At 39.1% G+C, this 23,577-nt stretch overlaps 1 protein-coding gene across 1 annotated transcript in view; it reads right to left on the reverse strand.

Moving 5' to 3' along the window:
- Window positions 1-23,577, reverse strand: part of GRM1 (glutamate metabotropic receptor 1) — a 241,665-nt gene that overhangs the window by 44,680 nt on the left and 173,408 nt on the right. The window lies entirely within an intron of this gene.

Here is a 23,577-nt window from a genome sequence, read left to right on the forward strand (position 1 = left end):
AGGTTACTGATAAGCAAAAGGAGAAAGCTAGAATAGATCATGTGTTACTGGAATCAAGATAAAGGTATCAGTATGAATTTAAATTTAGCTTAGTACATGTACTGATGGGTCAATATAGAAATAACCGTGCTTATGCTTACATGCGGATTGGTATACACATACTTCCCAGCTCTGTCCTTGGACGCATCAATGTCCCAATCTTAACAAGCATACCCAGTGCCCAGATTTTGGATTCTAGCACCACTCTCTAATAAAGAAGATTAGGATGCTTTTGGAGAAATAAACAGTTGTAGGGCTGGGGCAGGAAGTATACAAGATGAGCCTGAAATATCATGCAGTGACAGAAAATAAGGACGTACTTAAGAAATAAAGCAATAGAGATATGTCAGAGGAACAATAGAGTCAACTGAAAGAACTCCCAGTGGCCAAAGCTGAGACAATTAGAGCAAGAAAGTCAATAAAAGAGTATTAAATTATAAACCAATAATAAAATATAAATGTTCTTTATTTATATTTTATATCAGTCCAAACTGATATAAATAAAGGATTAAATTAAAAAAATGAGGAATAGGCAAATCTCCTGTATATAATTCCAAACAATTTATGTAGCTACTCTGCCATCAAGAAGCTGGAACATAATTCCGACTCCTTAAGTGTGGGGTACTCTTAGTAATTGGCTTTCAAAGAGTACAGCACAGAAAAAAAAGGATATATAAACTAAAAACCTAGTATATGCTACCTTTGCCAGGTGATCAATGTTAATATGGTCAGTGATAAATTGATGGGGTGTACTCTTGATACATCGTATTGAGAAAGGCGCTATGCCTCTGTGGTCTTCCTCCCAAAACTCATCATCTCAGTCTGATTATGAGAAATACATTAGGCAAACTCTACAAAATATCTGAGAACTGTCAAGAACTGTCAAGAACTGTCAAGATCATCAAGAGCAAGGGAAGTGTGACAATTATCACAGTTGAGAAAAGCCAAAGAGATACAAAAAATAAAAAATATCCTGGATGGAGTGCTGGAATGGAGAAAGGAAAACTGATGAAATACAAAAAAATATGGAGCTCAGTTAATATTAATGGACCAATGTTGACTTATTAATTGTGGCAAATGTCTCATAGCAGTATGAGAGGCTAACTATAAGGGAAACTGAGTGTAGAGTATGTGAGAACTCTTTGATATATCTTTTTTTTTTTTTTTTTGATTGTGCTGGGTCTTCACTGTGGCACATGGGTAAGAATTCTCTGATATATCTTTGCAACTTTTATTTAAAACTATTCTATCAGTAAAATACAAACTAATTTTTTTTTTAAAAAATACAAGAATTAGCATCCAAGCTGGACTAGTATCAGGTAATAAGAGGTAACATGATTGAATGCTTGCTATGTGATGAGAACTTGATCAGGAGCTTTACATATATTATCTATTCACCTCACAATGACACAACCTGGGTGATATTACTATGCCCAGGTTACTAATGGAAAATCCAAGGACTTGTCCAGAACACACAGCTTAATAGTGTGTGACAACAAGCCTGACACCCAGCTGACTCTAGAGCTCTCTCTCTCTTAGGTACTACATTGCTCTACGTCTTGCCTAATTGTAATCCAAGAGTATATTCCACTCATTAGGCTCATGGAGAGATGTGGTATTTGATGATATATTACTAAATATTCATGTGTGCAGAATGAAATTTTCCCTCTATTGTAGATTATATATAATCTGTAAGGAGAACATCCACATATTTCATCACACGGTGACACTGTCCTAATTTATTTCACATGGATGATGTTGATATAGAGGCAGAATTTTTTTACATGACTTTTTCCTATAGATGCTTCATTCAATACTCCACAGAGAAAGCTAAATCCAACAAATAAAAATCTTTTGGAAGGACACCTGCCACTAACAGTCAATATTCTAGATTCTCTGCCCCAGATGCTTCGTTCAAGACTCCACAGAGAAGGCTAAGTCCAACAGAGAAAAATCTTTTAGAAGGAAACCTGTAATAAAGAGTCAATATTCTAGATTCTCTGAGCCTCAGACTCACCTAACCACAAGAAGCTATTAACAGGTTCCCCAAGGTTTTAATTGACTTTCCAGACTGCTGCAGGGGCAATCCTTCTGGGTATGATTGCTGTCCATGCACTTAAAAAGTTGAAAGTGCACTTTCTTCTAGAGGGAAATACCCACAGAAAGTTAACTGAAGAATCTAGTTAAACAAGTGGCCCTTCAGGCAAGTACATAATCTTGCTTGGTGGTATTAGTTTGGAAGACACAACATAAGAACAAACTTTGAGGAGGCCCCAGAGTATCACAAGGAACTCTCTTAAGCAGCCTCCACGCTCTGTGCATGTAATTAATGTATACTGGGGTCAAGTCTTTGCAAACTGACTTTGCTCAAGCTTTTCAAAACGCACTCATCAAAAATGCAATAGGGGAACATGGAATTTAACATCTCTGACACCATATTTCTGTTGACTACTGGACTTTTTAGTGCATTCTAGGATGCCAGGTGTTAAGAGTCTACTTGCATGGTGCCTCAGTCATGGAATTCAAGTCCTATTGAAATAACTAAACAACACATTAAGATGTTTCCCTTGTGGTTTCAAGTTTTTCTTAGATAGGGATATAAAACAAACACAAATGTGGTGAAGATGATTCTTTTTCTACAATTATTCCTTATTCATATTTGTAATCAGATTGAACTTTTTCTAGTGTAACAAAGATGCTGCTACTGCTAAGTCGCTTCAGTCGCGTCCGACTCTGTGTGACCCCATAGATAGTAGCCCACCAGGCTCCCCCGTCCTTGGGATTCTCCAGGCAAGAACACTGGAGTGGGTTGCCATTTCCTTCTCCAATGCATGAAAGTGAAAAGTGAAAGTGAAGTCACTCAGTTGCGTCTGACTCTTAGTGACCCCATGGACTGCAGCCCACCAGGCTCCTCCATCCACGGGATTTTCCAGGCAAGAGTACTGGAGTGGGGTGCCATTGCCTTCTCCAAAGATAGTTACCTTCAATTAGGACTTGGAATTTAGACAAAATAGGTGTGTCTCCTCACCTTTCAATGTATCTATTTGATTCTCAAAAACATAAACAAGTAGCCAACTCTAGAAAGAAAAGAGTGCATAGAACTTGACAACGACCAAGATTCAAACTTACATAGCAGAAATGGACAGAATTAGCCAAAACCAAGGCTAGATGGAAGAAAGGAACAATAGATACCCATAACTCATCACAAAGATGTAAGCAGCCTAGGCTCCTAAACTATATTTATACCAAAGCCTGTGTTATTTGAGGGCATTTCTGGTGCTGAGTGTAAAATTCAATAAGAGTAGAACTGTTTATTGCCATGTATATGTGTATTCCCACGTGTGTGTGTGAATGTGTGTGTGTGCTTGTACATGCTTTGGGTTAAAACAGCTGTATGTGTGCATTCAAAGCACTGATCTATTTTGAGACTTGATATTTTGCAGCATTCTTCAAATGAACTTAACAGAGATAAAGGAAGCCTCCTACTTCACATAGGGCATGCTGAGTTATCACAACATTCTGAGTGAGGTTAGAGCTGTGGCATTGGTACTTCTTCACTCATTGCTTACACAGCTAGGAACAAAAAGGCAGCATCAGAGGTGAATTCTACCCTAAACTAGAGATCAGAAGACCAATGCAGAGATTAGTTTGCTGAGAAATGAGCACTGGAGCCAGGGCATATACATTCACTCTGTGTGTGCTCAGAAATATTTGGGAAGAAAAAAACAAGAAAGAGATTGACCAGGATGACATTGTCACATTGATCAAATATAATAGCTTCTTATAGTGATGAGGTCAACAGGAAAACCATTAAAAGCATCTTCTCCATGAATATTTGGCATTGACTTTTCAGTCATGCCCACAGAACTATAAAGGCAGCAATGATTTCTTCGCCTCCACAACTCTGAACCGGAATCACCAGATATACTTACAACTGCTCACATAGATGGGAACAGCATAAAAATTCACTGTTTTTTTCTAGGGGAAATTTTTCCTAGGGGAAAAAGCATATTTTGTGTACCAATGGATATTGTGGTTTATTGGTGAGTTGTTATTTGCCTGGTCTCCTGAATGCAAGGGAGATACAAGCTTTAGAAACACAGATCAGCTTGTGATGCAAAGAGAAAGGATGGCTGAGGGCATTTTGCTGCAAGAAATCCACCATGACACATTCCCTGTGTTGTGTGTTCAGCTGTGCAGTTGTGTTTGACTCTCTGTGACCCTTAGGACTACAGCTCACTAGGCTGCTCTGTCGATGGGATTTTTCAGATACGAATACTGGAGAGGGTTGCCATTTTCTCCTCCAGAACACATTCCTTGCTCCTACTGAAAACTGCAAAACCACCATCATCTCATCAGAAAACTCCACCTGCAATGAAAGCATACCTTGCTCATTCTCATGCAGTAATAAGAGGTATTTAGACAATTGTCATCTACATAATCTCAATTGTTCTCAGAGTGAATGACTGACAGCTCAGGAATAGGATCATGATCTAACTGAGGCTTAATTATTATTGATGGAGACTAGCATACATTTAAGAACACTCAAAAGGAAACCTGATATGATGACTATAAGCTATTACTTGAGATTATGAACACAAACTAATATAAATGAAGTGTCTATTTAACATATTAGTCAAATTAGAAGCTCTAAATGTCTGTAACAATAAAATAGGAAGCTGTGTTTAAATGGAACAAGAATGAAGGAGGGAAGTTCAGGCAATTATTTCAGTCTAAATCAGTGAGAAAATTCTTCAAATCTCTTAAAAGGTAGAACCAAAATCATGCCATATCTAAGTTTGGGAATTGAGTGCTGTTGGAAGAGAGCTGTTTAAGTTTCATAGCCATTTGGTTCTCTGATGGGATGAAGAGAAATGAAGATGTCAGTACCTGGAATAATAGAGACTTCGAATAGCTTTTAGAATAAAATTACAATGAGAAATGCCACCTCATTCACTTAGGCTATTTAACAAAATAAGAGCTGAATACTGCTGTGATGGCATCCTCATTTGGAAAACCATTCATCCAGCATCCATGGCACACATTCCATGTCAACTTCTGTGTGTATATTTTGAAGAGTCCAATTGTGTGAGTTCTCCAAGACAGAGACTGAGGAAAGAAATCAATCACTGTGGAATTACAGGTAAGCTTCATGCAGGAGGGTGGACATAAGGCTGCTGCTAAACAAAGGTAAGACACAGAGTAAAGAAAAGAGAAAGACAAAGAAGGGGCTTCCTCTGTAGCAGAAACTGGAAAATCTTTAAAGCCAGGAGCTCAAGACTAGGAGGAGTAAGGTTGATTCTTGTTGAGTCCAGAGATGCAGTAGATACTCTAGGTGCCCTGCTCAGATGACCTTTACCAGCCAGAATGCAGATGCTGCAGATGCTGCAATGTGACTGATGACTACCTATAGCTGCTTTTTATGAAGAATTGCTCTCAGACAACCTAGGGATGCCTCATTAAGAAGAGCACCCACCTCCCCTGGCAATACTACTTATAAGAACTCAGCCAATGGCTGACTGACTCTGAAGTTCAAAAAGCTGGCCTTCTTGCTAATTCTGTGGTCAATCTGTATTCCAGAGCACTCAGGTGGGATCAGACTCCAGCTCAGACATTGCCAACTTATTTCCCAGCCCCATCCCAATCCCTTTCCTCTTCTCTTGAGAGCACACCTCAATATATTATTAGCAAAAGATTCTTTGCATCTGGCTCTGCTTCTCAAGAACTCAACCTAACCTAGGCCAAACAGCCATAAAATACTAGACCATAGCTAATAGGCTTGAGACTCTAAAACTCTTCCCAGCTTTTCTACTCCACATCAGGATTGATTGTGAGACAGTCCTCTCAGTTATTATCAGCATTGGACTGTTCTAAGGTATCTGCTAAAAGGAAGGTTCTGGGCTCCAGTCTAGACCCATTAAAAAAGAATCGCCATTACTGAGGCTGGGCTTCCCTGATAGCTGAGTTGGTAAAGAATCCTCCTGCAATGCAGGAAACCCTGGGTAGATTCCCAGGTTGGGGAGATCACTAGAGAAGGGATAGGCTACCCACTCCACTATTCTGGCCTGGAGAATTCCATGGACTGTATAGTCCATGGCGGTGCAAAGAGTCGGACATGACTGAGTGACTTTCAATTAAGCAGGATGTTATTGACTGAAATCAAGCTGGTGGGCAAATGAAGAGGAGAGGGACATGGGAGTTGGGACTAAGATTGAAAGAAGGGCTTCCCAGGTGGTCCAGGGATTAAGAATCTGCCTTGCAATGCAGGGGACATGAGTTCGATCCCTGACCCAGGAGGATCCTTCATGCCATGGGACAGCTGGGCCCATGAGCCATAACTTACTGAGCCTGCACTTTGGAGCCCATGAATCGCAATTATTGAGCCCATGTTCTGCAACTGCTGAAGCCTGTGCACCTAGAGCCCAAGCTCTGCAACAAGAGAAGCTCAACTGCTGAGCCCACGTACTACACCTACTACAGTCAGCGCCTAGAGCCTGTGCTCTGCAACAAGGGGGGCCGCTGCAGTGAGAAGCCCATGCACTGCAACTGGAGAGCGGCCCTTGCTCACTGCAACTAGAGAAAGCCTGCACACAACAACGAAGGATCAGTGCAGCCAAAAATAATAAATAAATTTTTTAAAAAGGCTGAAAGAGAAGTAGAGATTTAATGAAGAATTACAGCAGTGTATTAGCATATTGAAAAGCAGGGACATTACTTTGCCAACAAAGCTCCATCTTAACTAGGCCATGGTTTTTCCAGTGGTCATGTATGGATGTGAGAGTTGTACTGTGAAGAAAGCTGAGCACCAAAGAATTGACGCTTTTGAACTGTGGTGTTGGAGAAGACTCTTGAGAGTCCCTTGGACTGCAAGGAGATCCAACCAGTCCATTCTGAAGGAGATCAGCCCTGGTGTACTTTGGATGGACTGATGCTAAAGCCGAAACTCCAATACTTTGGCTATCTCATGGGAAGGGTTGACTCATTGGAAAAGACTCTGATGCTGGGAGGGATTGGGGGCAGGAGGAGAAGGGGACAACAGAGGATGAGATGGCTGGATGGCATCACTGACTCAATGGACGTGAGTCTGAGTTAACTCCGGGAGTTGGTGATGGACAGGGAGGCCTGGTGTGCTGCGATTCATGGGGTCGCAAAGAGTCAGACACGACTAAGCGACTGAACTGAACTGAATGCAGTTGAGCTATTTCAAATCCTGAAAGATGATGCTGTGAAAGTGCTGCACTCAGTATGCCAGCAAATTGGGAAAACTCAGCAGTGGCCACAGGACTGGAAAAGGTCAGTTTTCATTCCAATCCCAAAGAAAGGCAATGCCAAAGAATGCTCAAATTACAGCACAATTGCACTCATCTCACATGCTAGTAAAGTAATGCTCAAAATTCTCCAAGCCAGGCTTCAGCAATACATGAACCGTGAAATTCCAGATGTTCCAGCTGGTTTTAGAAAAGGCAGAGGAACCAGAGATCAAATTGCCAACATCTGCTGGATCATCAAAAAAGCAAGAGAGTTCCAGGAAAACATCTATTTCTGCTTTATTGACTATGCCAAAGCCTTTGATTGTGTGGATCACAATAAACTGTGGAAAATTCTGAAAGAGATGGAAATACCAGACCACCTGACCTGCCTCTTGAGAAACCTATATGCAGGTCAGGAAGCAACAGTTAGAACTGGACGTGGAACAACACACTGGTTCCAAATAGGAAAAGGAGTATGTCAAGGCTGTATATTGTCACCTTGCTTATTTAACTTCTATGCAGAGTACATCATGAGAAACGCTGGGCTAGAAGAAGCACAAGCTGGAATCAAGATTGCTGGAAGAAATATCAATAACCTCAGATATGCAGATACCACCCGTATGGCAGAAAGTGAAGAGGAACTAAAAAGCCTCCTGATGAAAGAAGAGAGTGAAAAAGTTGGCTTAAAGCTCAACATTCAGAAAACTCAAATCATGGCATCTGGTCCCATCACTTCATGGGAAATAGATGGGGAAACAGTGTCAAACTTTATTTTTGGGGGCTCTAAAATCACTGCAGATGGTGATTGCAGCCATGAAATTAAAAGATGCTTACTCCTTGGAAGGAAAGTTATGACCAACTTAGATAGCACCTTGAAAAGCAGAGACATTACTTTGCCAACAAAGGTCCGTCTTAACTAGGCCATGGTTTTTCCAGTGGTCATGTATGGTGTGAGAGTTGGACTCTAAAGAAAGCTGAGCACCGAAGAATTGATGCTTTTGAACTGTGGTGTTGGAGAAGACTCTTGAGAGTCCCTTGGACTGCAAGGAGATCCAACCAGTCCATCCTAAAGGAGATAAGTCCTGGGTGTTCATTGGAAGGACTGATGTTGAGGCTGAAACTCCAATACTTTTGCCACCTCATGTGAAGAGCTGGCTCATTGGAAAAGACCCTGATGCTGGGAGGAATTGGGGGCAGGAGGAGAAGGGGACAACAGAGGATGAGATGGCTCGATGGCATCACGGACTCGATGGATGTGAGCCTGAGTGAACTCCGGGAGTTGGTGATGGACAGGGAAGCCTGGCATGCTGCAATTCATGGGGTCGCAAAGAGTCAGACACGACTGAGGGACTGAACTGAACTGAACTGAATTCAAATATTGCATCTTAGTAGTAAAAACAACTTCCTCTAATAGGGATTCAGAACTGGAAAATATGTAACAGAGAATTATGTGTCTTTTGTTCACTGGTGCCACTTCTTTGACCCTTAGGGCTCTTCCTTATAAAATGGGAATAATGAAGCCTCCACTTAAGAACTTATATGCCTATTATGGAGACAGACTGAAATGATGTTCTAGTTGCTTTAAACCAGTTGGAAGAAAGGGTGTTACATAAATACAAATTCTAACAACCGTTAATACCTTCTTGGCTGAGTTTCAAAACCACAGTCAAGATTTAAAGCCTTACAATATTCATGAAGCTGTAATGAAGTTCAAGAGGCTTCAGATTTCTGCAAGATGTCAGTCAATGAAAGGGATTTCTTATTCAATTTCTAAATTATTCCTAACTGAAGGCAGATAGCACCTATAAGAATTCTGCAATCGGAGACTTATATTTGCTTTAAGAGTGAGACTGCATAATAGATAATTTTTCTCATTAAATTTTGGCTCAATTCCAAAGGGAAAAAGATTTTAAAATGAAATTATTTACATAGGAATTCACTCAAGGATGAGGTCTAGTCCTATGTCACTGGGACCATGGAATGGTCTTGGCCTGAGGAAAATAAGGTTGTCGAGACAAAGGCCTCAAGCTTATGGTGATTTATTAGTGACACAAAAGACATCAAGGCACACTAACAGCATGTGAAGATGCAGATAATGATCCATCAGGTGCCTTCCACCCTATATATCCACTCTATTATACCACACCTGCTTTCCCTGGGACTTTTCCACACCTGGAAGACGTAAGTAGATGGGAAGTATATATGGAGCTAGAATGGCAGATTTGCATTCTGGCCTTAGCCTGTTCGTATGAAATGATACAACTATAAGTCATTAACACATTTCGGCCTTGGCTTCGCCATATGTTTTCAGAAGGATAATATGGTCAAATGTACATGTATTTGTGTTGTGAGAAAATTTACATGGTATGTGTGTCGTATGGCTATGCACAGCACAGTAAACCTTCCTGGGTCAAGGTTCTTCATCTTGTAAAATAAGAAAGGATGGTCTGGGTAAATGTCTACATTTCCAATCTGGATTGGAATTATGTGCAGATCTCCACCCTAAAGTTAATCCACTGGCTGAGAATGAAATCACCCATTACCCATGATTGACAGCGGCATTCTGGGGACTAGCATGGAAGACTGAGGAGCCTCATTCTTTCTGGTCACTGTTTATCAATTTCTCATTTCCTAAACCTTACATTGGGGCTAATAATTAAAGTAAGTTGTACATAAGTTTCACTTTGGGGCTTCCCAGGTGGCACTAGTGGTAAAGAATCTGCCTGCCAACACAGGAGATATAAAAGACACAGGTTCAATTCCTGGGTTGAGATGATCCCCTGGAGAAGGAAATAGCAACCCATTCCAGTATTCTTGCCTGGAGAATCCCATGGACAGAGGAGCCTGGTAGTCTACAGTCCGTGGGGTCATATAGAGTCAGACACAACTGAAATGACTGAGCACACACATGTTTCACGTCTCTGCCACTGTTTACTTCCTGGTAGAAATTCTCATTAGTAGTGAAGAAGCTGAAGGACAAGTAAGGCAAAGGGAGGAAGAAGAGAAGATCAGACAGAAAATCAAGGACTTTATAATCATAGTATGTGGCTGGATATTTTCCCATTGCGTCTTTCTAGAATTGAAGGAACTAAATATGGTTGGGGGGAGAGAATATCAGATATTTTTTTTTGCTTGAGCTGGGAAAAAAAATATGATACATATTTAAAACATGGATTTAAGAATCAGCAGCTCAGGATTTCAGATTTTGTCTTTAAGGTCTTGAAGCAGTCATTGTTTGCATTCATGTATGGAGATTAACTTCCTGGGAGCAGCATATCCTGAGTGACAGGAACAGTCTCTTATCAGGCAGTCAGAGTCTCTCCTACCAGCTGAATCCTTTCAAATGATGCCAGATGATTCAGCATCTATGCCTGCCCACATTACCAACAGGATATAATATTTCTTCCCTGATCATTGTTCCCTATCATTTGGTTCCCTGAAGAACCAAAACAGAGATGGGGCAAAAGACTTAATGCTCACTTTAGGAGAGAATCCAGAAAAAAATTGAGGTACATCAGTGTTGTTCAAATGCCAGCAACTACTCCCCAGAGAGGTCATATTTCATGCATGTTACAGCATATTAAAAAGCAGAGACATCAGTTTGCTGACAAAGGTCCATCTAGTCAAAGCTGTGGTTTTTCCAGTAGTCACGTACGGATATAAGAGTTGGACCATAAAGAAGGCTGAGTGCTGAAGAACCGATACTTTCGAATTGTGGTACTGAAGAAGACTTCTGAGAGTCCCTTGGACAGTAAGGAGATAAAACCAGTCAATCATAAAGGAAATCAATCCTGAATATTCAGTGGAAGGACTAATGCTGAAGTTGAAGCTTCAATACTTTGGCCACCCAGTGTGAATAGTTGGCACACTGGAGAAGACCCTAACTCTGGGAAAGATTGAGGGCAGGAGGATAAGGGGGAGACAGAGGATGAGATAGTTGGATGGCATCACCGACTCAATGGACATGCATTTGAGCAAACTCCAGGAGATAGTGAAGGACAAGGAAGCCTGGAATGCTGTAGTCCATGGGGTCACAAAGAGTCAGACACAACTTAGTGACTGAACAACAAGGTAAGGTTGCCAAGATAATTTAACTAAAATTTTACAAGCATCTTTTATGAAAATGATGTGCTCTGATAATGAATAAGGAGTGATAGCTTTTAACTTGTGTGCTAGGCAGAAGGCCACTCTACAGATGTCCACATGTCTGGAACCTGTGAATGTTGTGTTGCATGGCAAAGGTACATTGTAATTATGGTTGAGGAACTTAAAAATAAGGGAATTATTCTAGATGATCCAGATAGATCCAATCTAAACCACTTAAGTCTTGGATATAGAGAACTTTGGCTAGGTGGAACAAAAAGTGTTTCAGGAAACAAATGGGAGGATTTGAATCATAAGAGGAGTTTTCTCCTTGCTGGAGCAGTCATATGGGAAGCAGGAAAAAGTGAGAAACTTATAGGAACAACTGTTGGCTGACAGGCAGCAAAGAAACAAGGACAGGCTTCAAAGAACAGATTTCAGTCAACAATCTAAATGAGCTTGGGAAGGATTCATCTCCAGAGCCCTGTGAGACATGACACATGACTCAGCTGAGCCAGTTATGCCAAGACTCGTGACCTACACACTGTGAAATAATAACTGGGTGTTATCTTAAGCTGCTGTGATCATTTGTTAAGGCAGTAGTAGAAATGAATGGGCTTCCCTGATTTGGCTCAGATTATAAAGAATCTGCCAACAATGCAGGAAACCAGGTTCGACCTCTGGGTCAGCCAGATCTTCTGGGGAAGGGAATGGCTACCCACTCCAGTATTCTTGTCTGGAGAATTCCATGGACAGAGGAGCCTGGGAGACTATAGTCCCATGTGGTCACCAAGAACTGGACGTGACTGAGTGACTAACACTTCCACTTTCAGAAAACAAATATCAATCTCACTGACTGATAAACATGGTGTATTAGTCTCCAGCCAACTACAGAAGGAAATTTATAAGGACCCTCAAGGAGAAGATACCTAGCTTTTATATTTCATGAAATCTACCACCTTATTGGTGGCGGTCTAAGGGTACATCTCTCTGAATATTTAAGAAATGAAGAAATGCTTTTTACTCTGAAATGATAACCAGACTGTATTCAATCTCCATTCTAGTTCTATGATTTTTTTCCAACTTCCAAGTTATTGAACACGCGAAAGCCCATCTTTTTCCTATCAACCAGTTGATTTTAAGGCCGTTTTTCAAAGGCAGTTGTTGACCAGACTGTATTTTTTTACTGTTACAAAAGCTCCAAGTCATCTTTAAAAATAAACATGTTTGAATTTAGAAAGCTTTCTTTTAAAATAAAATGGGGAAAAAAACTGACATCTATTTGTACACTGCTTACTTTCTTTCAAATCTGAAGAGGGTATTAAGACTCTCATCCTGGAGTTGAAGAAACTAAGGTGGCTCCCTACCCCATAACTAGTGAGAAACACATGATATAGAAATTCATTTTGTCAGTTTTCTAAGCATGGGGAGTCTTAAAAGGACTTTTCCAGGTAATCATTAATTATATCTCTTATGACAAACTTTTGAATTTACTAATAGGATTTGAAATTATATACACACACACACACAGAAGTGAACTAGATTCCGTACTTTGGTTTGTGCAATACCCTTTCCCATTGTTTCCTGTTCATTATCCATTTTTCCTTAGCTTAAAAAAAAATGTATATAAACACAATATCTTTGATTCTACAGAGATGGATTCTTCATCTCCTAGTGCCTTCTCTCCGGGCTGGGGCAAACTGTTACGGCCCTAGCTGCAGTGGAGTGAGTTCTAAGTTAAGATGAACATATTCTAGCATAATTCCAGGACAGCTGATGGAACATTCCTGGTAGTTCCCTGAAATCCATTCCTACCCGTGCCTAAATTCTGCAATGGTGGTGCCACCATCCATTTCTCTGCTGAGAGGTGTTGCTTCAGGGCTGTCCAAACCATCTCTTCCTGCAGGAATCTAAAATTCACAGCACATTTTTTATAGCATGGGCTTTTCTGTCCTGTCAGTTACTAAACCTCGTATCAGTTTCCGTATCTCATAATTTAGTACTTCATTATTTTAGCCTGTCATGCTGTGATATATACTCTTAGGTCAGGTTAGTTAATTGAATCATGTGAACATGTCCATCAGTCAGACAATGAATTTGTGTGAGCACAGGTATCATTTTACTAATCTTGTGCACCCCATTACATGCTCACACAGCATTTGGGACATAATAGTATAGGATAAGCATCTGGTAGATTTACTGATATGTAACTGGCAATGGCACCCCACTCCAGTACTCTTGCCTGGAAAATCCCATGGACGGAGGTGCCTGGTAGGCTGCAGTCCATGGGGTCGCTAAGAGTCCGACACGACTGAGCGACTTACTTTCACTTTTCACTTTCATGCATTGGAGGAGAAAATGGCAACCCACTCCAGTGTTCTTGCCTGGAGAATCCCAGGAACAGGGGAGCCTGGTGGGCTGCTGTCTATGGGGTCGCACAGAGTCGGACACGACTGAAGCGACTTAGCAGCAGGAGCAACAGCAGCAACTTAGATGTAATTGAATAGTTGCTGGATGTTGCCCTTGTTACAGAGTATATGTATTATGCCTTTTTTGTTTTTGTCTAAACATCAAGGGCTTTTAAAAAGCAGCGTTGTAAAATAAAAGTAATTGGTAGAGAGGGGATAACGTCAGGCTGACAGTACAGTATTTAGATGTGGGCTTCTCTGATGGCTCAGACAGTGAAGAATCTGTCTGCAGTGCAGGAGATGTGGGTTGGAAAGATATCCTGGAGAAGGGAATGGCTATCCACTCCAGGATTCTTGCCTAGAGAATTCCATTAACAGAGGAACCTAGCGGGCTACAGTCCATTGAGTTGCAAAGAGTCAGACACGACTGAGAAATGAACACTTTCAAGAAAAGGAAACAAGGATAAGAAGAAGAAAACCATTTTTTTTAAATCTAAGATGAAATAGAAAATTTAAATATTGGATCAACAATATCACTATAATATGTAGAAATTGGTTATGTATAAAATAAAGCTTATAATATGAAAAGATAACTGAAAATAAATTTGATAAGGTAATGGGAATGTAGAAAAACAGATTTCCCATAGATTTCTGTTGTTATTTTAACATTAGTAGTAGTAGTGTAGCGTTAGTTGCTCAGTTGTGTCTGAGTCTTTGTGACCCCATGGATGGTAGCTTGCCAGGCTCCTCTGTCCATGGAATTCTCCAGGCAAGAATACTGGAGTAGGTAGCCATTCCTTTCTCCAGGGGATATTCCAGGCCCAGGGATCGAACCTGTGTCTCCTTTATTGCAGGCAGATTCTTTATTGTCTAAGCTACAGGGAAACCCCTATTTTAACATTGTCTTCCTAGTAAAAACTTTTTGAAAGTACATGAATTCCAATGGAGATAGTACAAATATCAGTAGTTACCAGTGCCAGGAGTAGGGGGCAGGGGGTGGGGAGAAGGAGGAATGACTAGGAGGAGAGCAGTGGATTTTGAAGGTAATGAAAATACTCTGAATGATACTATAATGGTGGCTATAGGTCATTACACATTTGTTCAAATATGAAAAGGATAGAAAAATTTAAAAAGTGTGATATATAAGATAATATCACATGTCATGTTTAGGTAAGTAAAATGGTTTTAAATGTGTTATATTTATGTATATACATAAAGAGTTAATATTATCAAGGCAATATTACAATTTAAAGATTTGTGTAAGAGCATCACATAATTTATTTCACTTAATTTTAATATTTGCAATTTAACATTGGTATATACTTCCTATGTTACAGATGAGGGAACTGAGGCCTCAAAATATTAAAAAAAAATTTTTTTTCAAAGTCACACATATCAAGGAATAAAGCCAGAAATCAAATAGTGATCTACTAACCCACATTGCAAAGAGTCAGACACGACTGAGCGACTGAACTGAACTGAACTGAACTGAACCCACATCTAGGTTAGAGTAGGACTTTGCATGTATGTGTGTGTGTATGTGATACTTTTTTAAAATTTTTAAAATTAATTTATTTATTTTAATTGGAGGCTAATTATTTTACAATATTGTAGTGGTTTTGCCATGCATTCACATGAATCAGCCATGGGTGTACATGTGTCCCCCATTCTGAACCCCCGCCCACCTCCCTCCCCATCCTATCCCTCAGGGTCATCCCAGTGCACCAGCCCTGAGTGCCCTGTCTCATGCATCGAGCCTGGACTGGAGATCTATTTCACATATAGTAATATACATGTTTCAATGCTATTCTCTCAAATCGTCCCACCCTCACCTCCTCCCACAGAGTCCAAAAGTCTGTTCTTTACATCTGTGTCTCTTCTGCTGTCTTGCATATAGGATCATCGTTACCATCTTTCTAAATTAAGAGCTTGAGGACAGTAGGTCACACTTTTGTTTTAGTTGCAGCAGTGCTTCAATTAGCAATGCTGTTCACAGAGAAATTTTAAGCTAGAGAACAATATAAATTATTGAAATTACAGAAAATCTCACCTGGATTCTGGCATATTATAAATTCCATAGAGATGGTACTTTCAAACTTCTGGCAACTTTGCACATATACATGATATGGCCAAAGAAAATATGATTCATTTTTATGAGCAGATGCCCCTGGCCAAGATGAGCACACAGTGTGAAGTAGGGAGAGACGAAGCAGATGGCCATCCCACAAACTGTGGGGTACCTAGAATACCTGCCTGTCAAAATTCACCCTTCGTGGTTCTACCAGCCTCAACAACCTTTAGTCTTCCTTGCCAGATGCCCCCACAGAGTACCTATGTTTAATGTCTTTTGTTTGTCTTTCATCAGAGAAGTTTGCGAAAGGTGGGGTGAAAAAGGGTCAAGAGGGTCCAACCTGAAACCACTCAGTGACATCACTGAGTTATCTGGTTGTCCCTGGAAGCCTTGGGAAGAGCCCTAAGGGACAGCTGTTTAGGGAAATGCTTAATCCTCCAGTGAGCTTGAGTAGCTCACTTCACTGACCCCATTACCTTCCCTCCTCACACTTGCAATGCATGCAGCCATCATGACCTTGGCCTACCTTAAAGATGTTATAGGGATTAGCCCTCATAAGCCATTTTTTATTCTCCATAGAAATGATATTAAAGGACTTGTTTAGAACATTACAAAGTGATCTCTCAGTCATGGCTCAAGACAAAGTTATCTCAGGACTCCATACCAGGAAGAGCTTCATTTCTCTCAAGGATGGTAAGCAACTTGTGTGTTTGTGTCTTTTGGACACTGTGGTTCAAAGATAGAGCTGTTACCCATCTCCAGCCATGGAACATAATCTCATGACTTGTATTTTGTTTTTAAAGGCAACTTTAACTTTTTCTCTTTTTTTCCTCCCTTTTTTACCTTGCCTTTAATCTACAAAATTTCCATATTGTATAAAGTCATATTGTAACTGTCACAGCCGAGAGGAGCCTAAGGAGATAACATGGCTAAATGTAATGTGATGGTCATTGAGTGGCATCCTGGAACAGGAAAAAAAAAAAAGACTGGATAAAAATTAATAAAATGTGGATAAAATATGAACTTTAGTTAATAAAATATGTCAATATTGGTTCATTAATTATAGCAAATACAATGCACCAATGTTAGTAATGAGGGAAACTGATCATGGGGTACATAGACTCTCTGCACTATCATCATAATTTTTCTGTAAATCCAAAACTCTTCTACAAAAAAGTTTATCTAAAAAAAAAAATCAAGACATATATAAGTTACCTTATATTATACTATAGCTAACTTTCCAGAATATTTATTTTCTATTCATTTCACTAAAAGTCATATTTGAAACTTTCATAGATTTTGCCTTAAATAATTATTAGGAAACAGGTATTAATACATAAAGCACATACAGACAGGTATATAAAAACCTTTAGTTAAATAGTCTAGCCTTAAGCACAGTTTTTCACAATGTCTTTAGTCTCTAGGGGCTGTGCTGAATAACTGAAAGACTTCTACATGCTTCCTACATTCTATATCCTGATTCATTTATTATTTATTATGTTTATTATTTTTCATTATGTGAACCTGTAACATCTACTCACTTAGCAATTTTCAAATATACAGTAGAGTATTATTAATTATAGTTACCACACTGTACATTGCATTCACATGACCTATTTTATAACTGGAAGTTTGCATATTTTTTGTTTTTGTTTTTATTATTATTTATTCATATCACCTATTTTTAAAATGATGATATATAAGTGTATCTTCAAAAATACTATTTGACTTTTGTTTGTATTTTTTATTTTCAACAAAGTTAATTCTAAAAGCTATATAACCACACCTCTAACTTGTTCACATCACTTTAGAGTCCAGAGCTTACTATCTTATGACTTAAACTTACTGTCAAATTGAATGTCATTAATGACATGACAGATTTCCTTTATTGTGCAAAGATTTTAAAATAAAAAAGTTCAAGTTTATAGTAAGAATTTAAAAATACAAACAATTTTAATTTCAAGAAAGGGCCTTCTAATAAAGGGCACAATAAAGGAGTCCCAGGAGATATTTTTTGTTAATTATGAAGTATGAGAAAATATTCAGCCTCAGTGAAAATAAGAAAGATAAAAATTAAAATGTTACTAATTTTCACATTTTATTTTAGGAATTTGAAAAAGTATAATGCCTAATCACAGTGTGCCAGGGACCTTTGGGTAACATTGTGAAGAAGGTTGCAGGTGAGAATTCCTAGCCTTTTGCTACATTACAATATCTTCTTAACCTGTGAATACAGAGACTTGGAAAACTGTTACTTAAGAGAGAATGAAGGACTGATGCTGAAGATGAAGCTCCAATACTTTGGCCACCGGATGCGAAGAACTGACTCATTGGGAAAGATCCCAATGCTGGGAAAGAATGAGGGCAGGAGGAGAAGGAGGCGACAGGATGAGACCGTTGGATGGCATCAGCAACTCAATGGACATGAGTCTGAGCAAACTTCCAGAGATAGTGAAGGACAGAGAAGCCTGGCATGATGCACTACATGAGGTCGCAAAGATTCAGACATGACCAAGTGAACAATGAGAGAATGATGCAGCCAGGCTGATGCCATTTAATGCCTAGGGATTGATGTAAATAAATTGTTTTGGAAAGGGGGAAGCATAGCTCTGAGACAGTCAAAGGCCTTTGTAGTATGTTGTAAGAATTTGTACATGCTTGTTATTTTCCTAGAAACATCTATGTTGCTAAGAGGTAATATTGATCTCTCTTCCTTGGTAGCTCAGCGGTAAAGAATCTGCCTGCCAATGCAGGAGATGCAAGTTCAATCCCTGGGTATGGAAGATCCTCTGGAGAAGGAAAAGGCAACCTACTCCAGTATTCTTGTCTGGGAAATCCCATGGACAGAGGAACCTGGCAGGCTACAATGGGGTCTCATAAAGAGTCAGACATGACTGAAGCGACTAAACAACAACAACAGATGAGACTAAACTCCAGTTCCAGAGCCTTTAAATAAAGACTTCTCTAGTGGAAACAAGGAAAACTCTGTACAGTAATACCTAATTATTACTTAATCTTACCTTAATTAGGAGAGAAAGGGATTTTCTGACAAACCCTTCTGACTGATGTCTCACTGTTTTGGTGTTCTGAATCTTTCATTCATTGTCTCAATAAAAATGACCTATAATTAATTTAGTCCCTGGTAAACAGGAAGGGAATTTTTCTCTTTCTTCAGCAAAAATACTTCAATTTTTTGACTTTGACACAGTAATTCTGTCAATTAAAGTTTTGAGTTTAAAATGCTAAACATTTTAACCATATATTTTAGATATATGAGATTCACCCTCATGAATAAATGGCTGCAGTTTAATATTGGTTTAATAGTTATTATTAAATAATATGAAATAGTTATTCTTCCTGTTATAGGACATTAAGTTAGGGATCATTTATTATAACAGCATATCTAGCCTATTCTGACCAAAATTGATATCTAAACTAGGAACATGATACAACAGCAACAAAAATGACTGTGAATCATAAAATATGAGGTTTATAGAAACAGGTTGCAAATGGGAAGGATCTAAAAGGATATAAATCATTATTATACAGTGACATAGCATTCAGTAACATTGTCAACCTATAATAACTTGAAAGAAAGATATTTCATCAAATGAGTTTGCATATCTCAGTGAGGAGGTAGGAAAATTAAATGTACAGAGATGAAAATTAAATCAATTTTCATTTCCAATCTTCAAGACAAAACCGAGATCTTTATGGTACAAAGGACAAATGAAAATTCAGCTTCATAAGAAAGACCAAATCAAAACTTTTGCTATTCTAATAAAATCTCCAAAGTAATTAATTTGGCACCCACAAAGTTTTCAGATGAACACAATTGCTAAGAGAACAGATAAAAACTGGTTTTTCAATAGAAGTCGGTTAGGCTCAAGGTTTCTAAAACTAAGTCTAGAAGGTGAGGACTCTCTAAAAAAGGACTGTAGGCAAAGCTATTGGCACATGTTGTGATGGAAACTTAGTTAAAATGAAAGCTACATTCTTGGAAAACGTTTTACTAAAGAAAACAAAAAGGTTACCAGCCTAGACTAAAAGAAATTGTGACCATTGAAGATTTAAATGGTCCTTGTGCCATAACCGTTAAGGACAGGAAGCAGACTGGAAAAGTTACTTGGCTCCCAAAGAAGACAATGCCCAATGCTTCATCAGAAGAGACCAAAAGGATTATGGGAAAGGAGGGACCTTACAGGGGTTGGATACAAAGTCGATGAAGAACATGAGATTGGGAGCTTCTCCGAGGGAGCATACCAGAGCCCATTCAGAGAACATTTCTCAAGCCAGCAATGGAAGCTTGGGATATTGTCCCAGTGGAATTTTAAAATTTCTATGGACCAATCACAGCTGTGTATCTCTAAGACTTTGTCTCCTTCAAAATGATTGCTTTTATAATTCTTTCATTGCTCCCCTATTATGCAGTGGGTATGGAGGGCCTTGTCTCTCTTGCACACAAAACCATGAAAGAAGAAGAGCCATGTTCAGCCTGACTTAGAGAATATTATATGATCCAAACTTTGAGGCTGATCACTGAATGGGTCTCTTGTGTTTTCTCTGTTGGAGAGTAAATGAATGCATTTTTCAGGAAGAAATTAGATTTATCTAAATAATTTCAACCTGAAAGACAGGGTATGGTAGACCTGTTGTTCACAAAGTATTTGCTGCCTTTTCCTGGGAAAGTATGATACTTCTCCACTCCCTGATGTCAGGCAAGGCTAACGTAACTTTCTTTCATCAATGAAGCATTATTAAAAACAGTGGATGTCAATTCCAGGTAGAAACTCTTAAGGGCCAGCATAGGATTGGCCATACTCTATTTTTCAACTGTAATAATGGGCAGTATTCCTGACCAAATCTTCACTGTCGGCCTAGTTTTGGAGTAAAGATGACCTGGGAAAAAGGCATAGAAAACCTGCAGTGGAAATGGGACACGAGACAGAACTAAGTCTGTACTTTGAAGGTATTGGAATTTTGGGGGGCATTTGTTACTGTGTAGTCTATCCTAACTGATTTGTATTCCTGTTTCCATTTTGTATTTTATATTTCAATTATTTATACCTGAGGGAACTTTAAAAATGTGGAGTGATAAAAGGAGGCACTCCAAAAAAATCTTGAAAGGAAGTTCACTTTGCCCAAGAAAGAAACTCAGAATCTTCTTACACTTACTATGAGCCACACTTATGGTCAGATATTAAAACTAATCATCATCTAAATTGGAAATCTAAATTTAATATGGAATGCAGAAAAACACAATATACAGGCACAAGGGCAATAAGCCCAAATAAGCTTGATTAAATGGACAGCCTTTGGCAGAGTCTGTGTTGCTAATGGCTACAGCTTTAGAAGATGACCATGAAGAAACAAATATAATTTTATATTACTCAGCAAACAAGCCCTGAGATAATTTGAGATTTGAAACCTGGGACTTGGAAGATTGAAACAGTACAGTCTTTTGGATATAAAGGCAAAAAATCAAGAGGAACAGAAGTGAGTGTGGCTGACACCTGTTAAGCTCAGGATCTCACTGTGTATGCCTCTCTAGGACTTTGCAGAATGAAATGATCTGTACATTTTCTTTAAACCAACTCACATTCACTCAGTAATTAATATAGAGATGAATGAAAAACTATTGAAAAAAGTACAACTATGATTCACCAGGCTCTAGAACTCACAGACAGCCAGGCTCCTGGAGGGATATCTGATATCTTGGTGTATATTTGTGGGAGAAAGATGGAAAATTATTTACATGGAGTGAATTGAGATATAAGAGACAAAGAGCATTTGTAAAGACATTTCTCCAATTGTGGCTTTAGAGGAAGTTGAATTACCCAGGAAATTAGTTCTTTGTTCTCTGTGGTAAGAGCATGGCGTTTATGATGTTCTCTAATTTGTGGCTGTGTAAGAACAACTCCACCAATGGGAATTGTGGGAGAAATGGGGATTAAGAAAGTGTGAAAGAAGGGTTGCCATGCATTCAAACACCATTCTGGTTAGCCAGAGGCACATATTCTCAACTGCCTGGAGCCTTTACCAAAATGAGAGACAGGGCTGAAGCAAGAGAATGAGCTAAAGAAGCAGGCTGTAAAAAAGACTTAGAGAAGTTAATCCCTTGTTCTGTCTCGAAGTCTACTGTGCTAGGCAGAATAATAGGCCCACAAAGACATCCATACCCTGAAGTCTGGAACCTGTGGATAAATTAGGTTACATGGCAAAAAGGACTTTGCAAATATGATTAATCGTCCCTTGAGATGAGAAGATAACCCTTGATTATTTGGTGGGGATAATATAATCACAAATCAAAAGTGGAGAACATTTCTTGGCTGTGATCAGAGATGTGACTATGGAAAAAGGGCAAGAAAGATGTAACATTTTTGATTTAGAATAATGATAGCTCAGCTGCTAAAGAATCCACCCACCAACGCAGGAGATGCAGGAGTCATGGGTTCAATCCCTGGGTTGGGAAGATCCCCTAGAGAAGGAAATGGCCACCTATTCCAATATTCTTGCCTGGAAAATTCCATGGAGAGAGGAGCCTGGCGAGCTCTAGTCCATGGGGTTGCAAAGAGTCAGATATGAGTGAGTATGCATGCACGCGCACACACACACACACCAAGAAATGTGGGTGACCTCTAGAAGTTAAAAAAAGAAAGAAAACAGATTCTTAGCTAAATCCTTCATAAAGGAACACAGCTCTGCTGACACTGATTTTAGCCCAAGAGACCCTTGTCCTTGCTCTAGCCTACAGAACTGTATGATAATAAATTTGTGCTTTTTTAAGGCACCAATTTCATGGTAATTTGTTATGCAGTAATATACAATTAATAAATGTGGTAATTGTTCAGTCTGGACATAGAGAAACATAGTATTTAGCCATGACTTACTGGTTTTAGAATGCCAATGTTTCAAACAAGCATTCCAATAAATAAATAAAGCAAACATATGAGACTGATTCAACATTAGAAATTACTAAATTCTCATCAGCTACCACATCTGCCACAGCCAGGGCCAAAACCTTGGCAAGCTCTCAATTTGGACAGTGATATATAGTTCCAAATTTTGAAAACTGGAAACAAAAAACAGAGTGAAATTACTCACAAATTTTAAGTATAGGTTTTTCCCTGTCCTTAATATAAATATTTGATTCTATCTCAGAGGTTCTGACTTAACTGTTATTGCATGGGACACAGACTTGTACAATAGTATATTTTTAAAGAAGCTTTCTTGATGATTTTAATAAACCAAAAAGATCACAAATAACAAATATCGGTAAGGATGTGAGGAAAAGGGAATCTTTGTACACTGTTGAAGGGATGAAAATTGTTGCGACCACTGTGCACAACATTATGGAGTTTCCTCAAAAAACTAAAATTGAAAACTGGCATATAATCTAGCAATTACATTCTTGAGTATATATATCTGAGGAAAGTGAAAACACTAAATCAAAAGGATACATCTTCCCTGATGTTTATAACAACACTATTTGCAACAGCAAAGATATAGAAGCAATGTAAGTGTTCATCAGTAGATGAATGGATCAGATCAGATCAGATCAGTCGCTCAGTCATGTCCAACTCTTTGCGACCCCATGAATCGCAGCACGCCAGGCCTCCCTGTCCATCACCAACTCCTGGAGTTCACTCAGACTCACGTCTATCGAGTCAGTGATGCCATCCAGCCATCTCATCCTCTGTCGTCCCCTTCTCCTCTTGCCCCCAGT

The sequence above is a fragment of the Bubalus bubalis genome, chromosome 10 (assembly GCF_019923935.1).
Source record: "Bubalus bubalis isolate 160015118507 breed Murrah chromosome 10, NDDB_SH_1, whole genome shotgun sequence".
Taxonomy (NCBI): domain Eukaryota; kingdom Metazoa; phylum Chordata; class Mammalia; order Artiodactyla; family Bovidae; genus Bubalus; species Bubalus bubalis.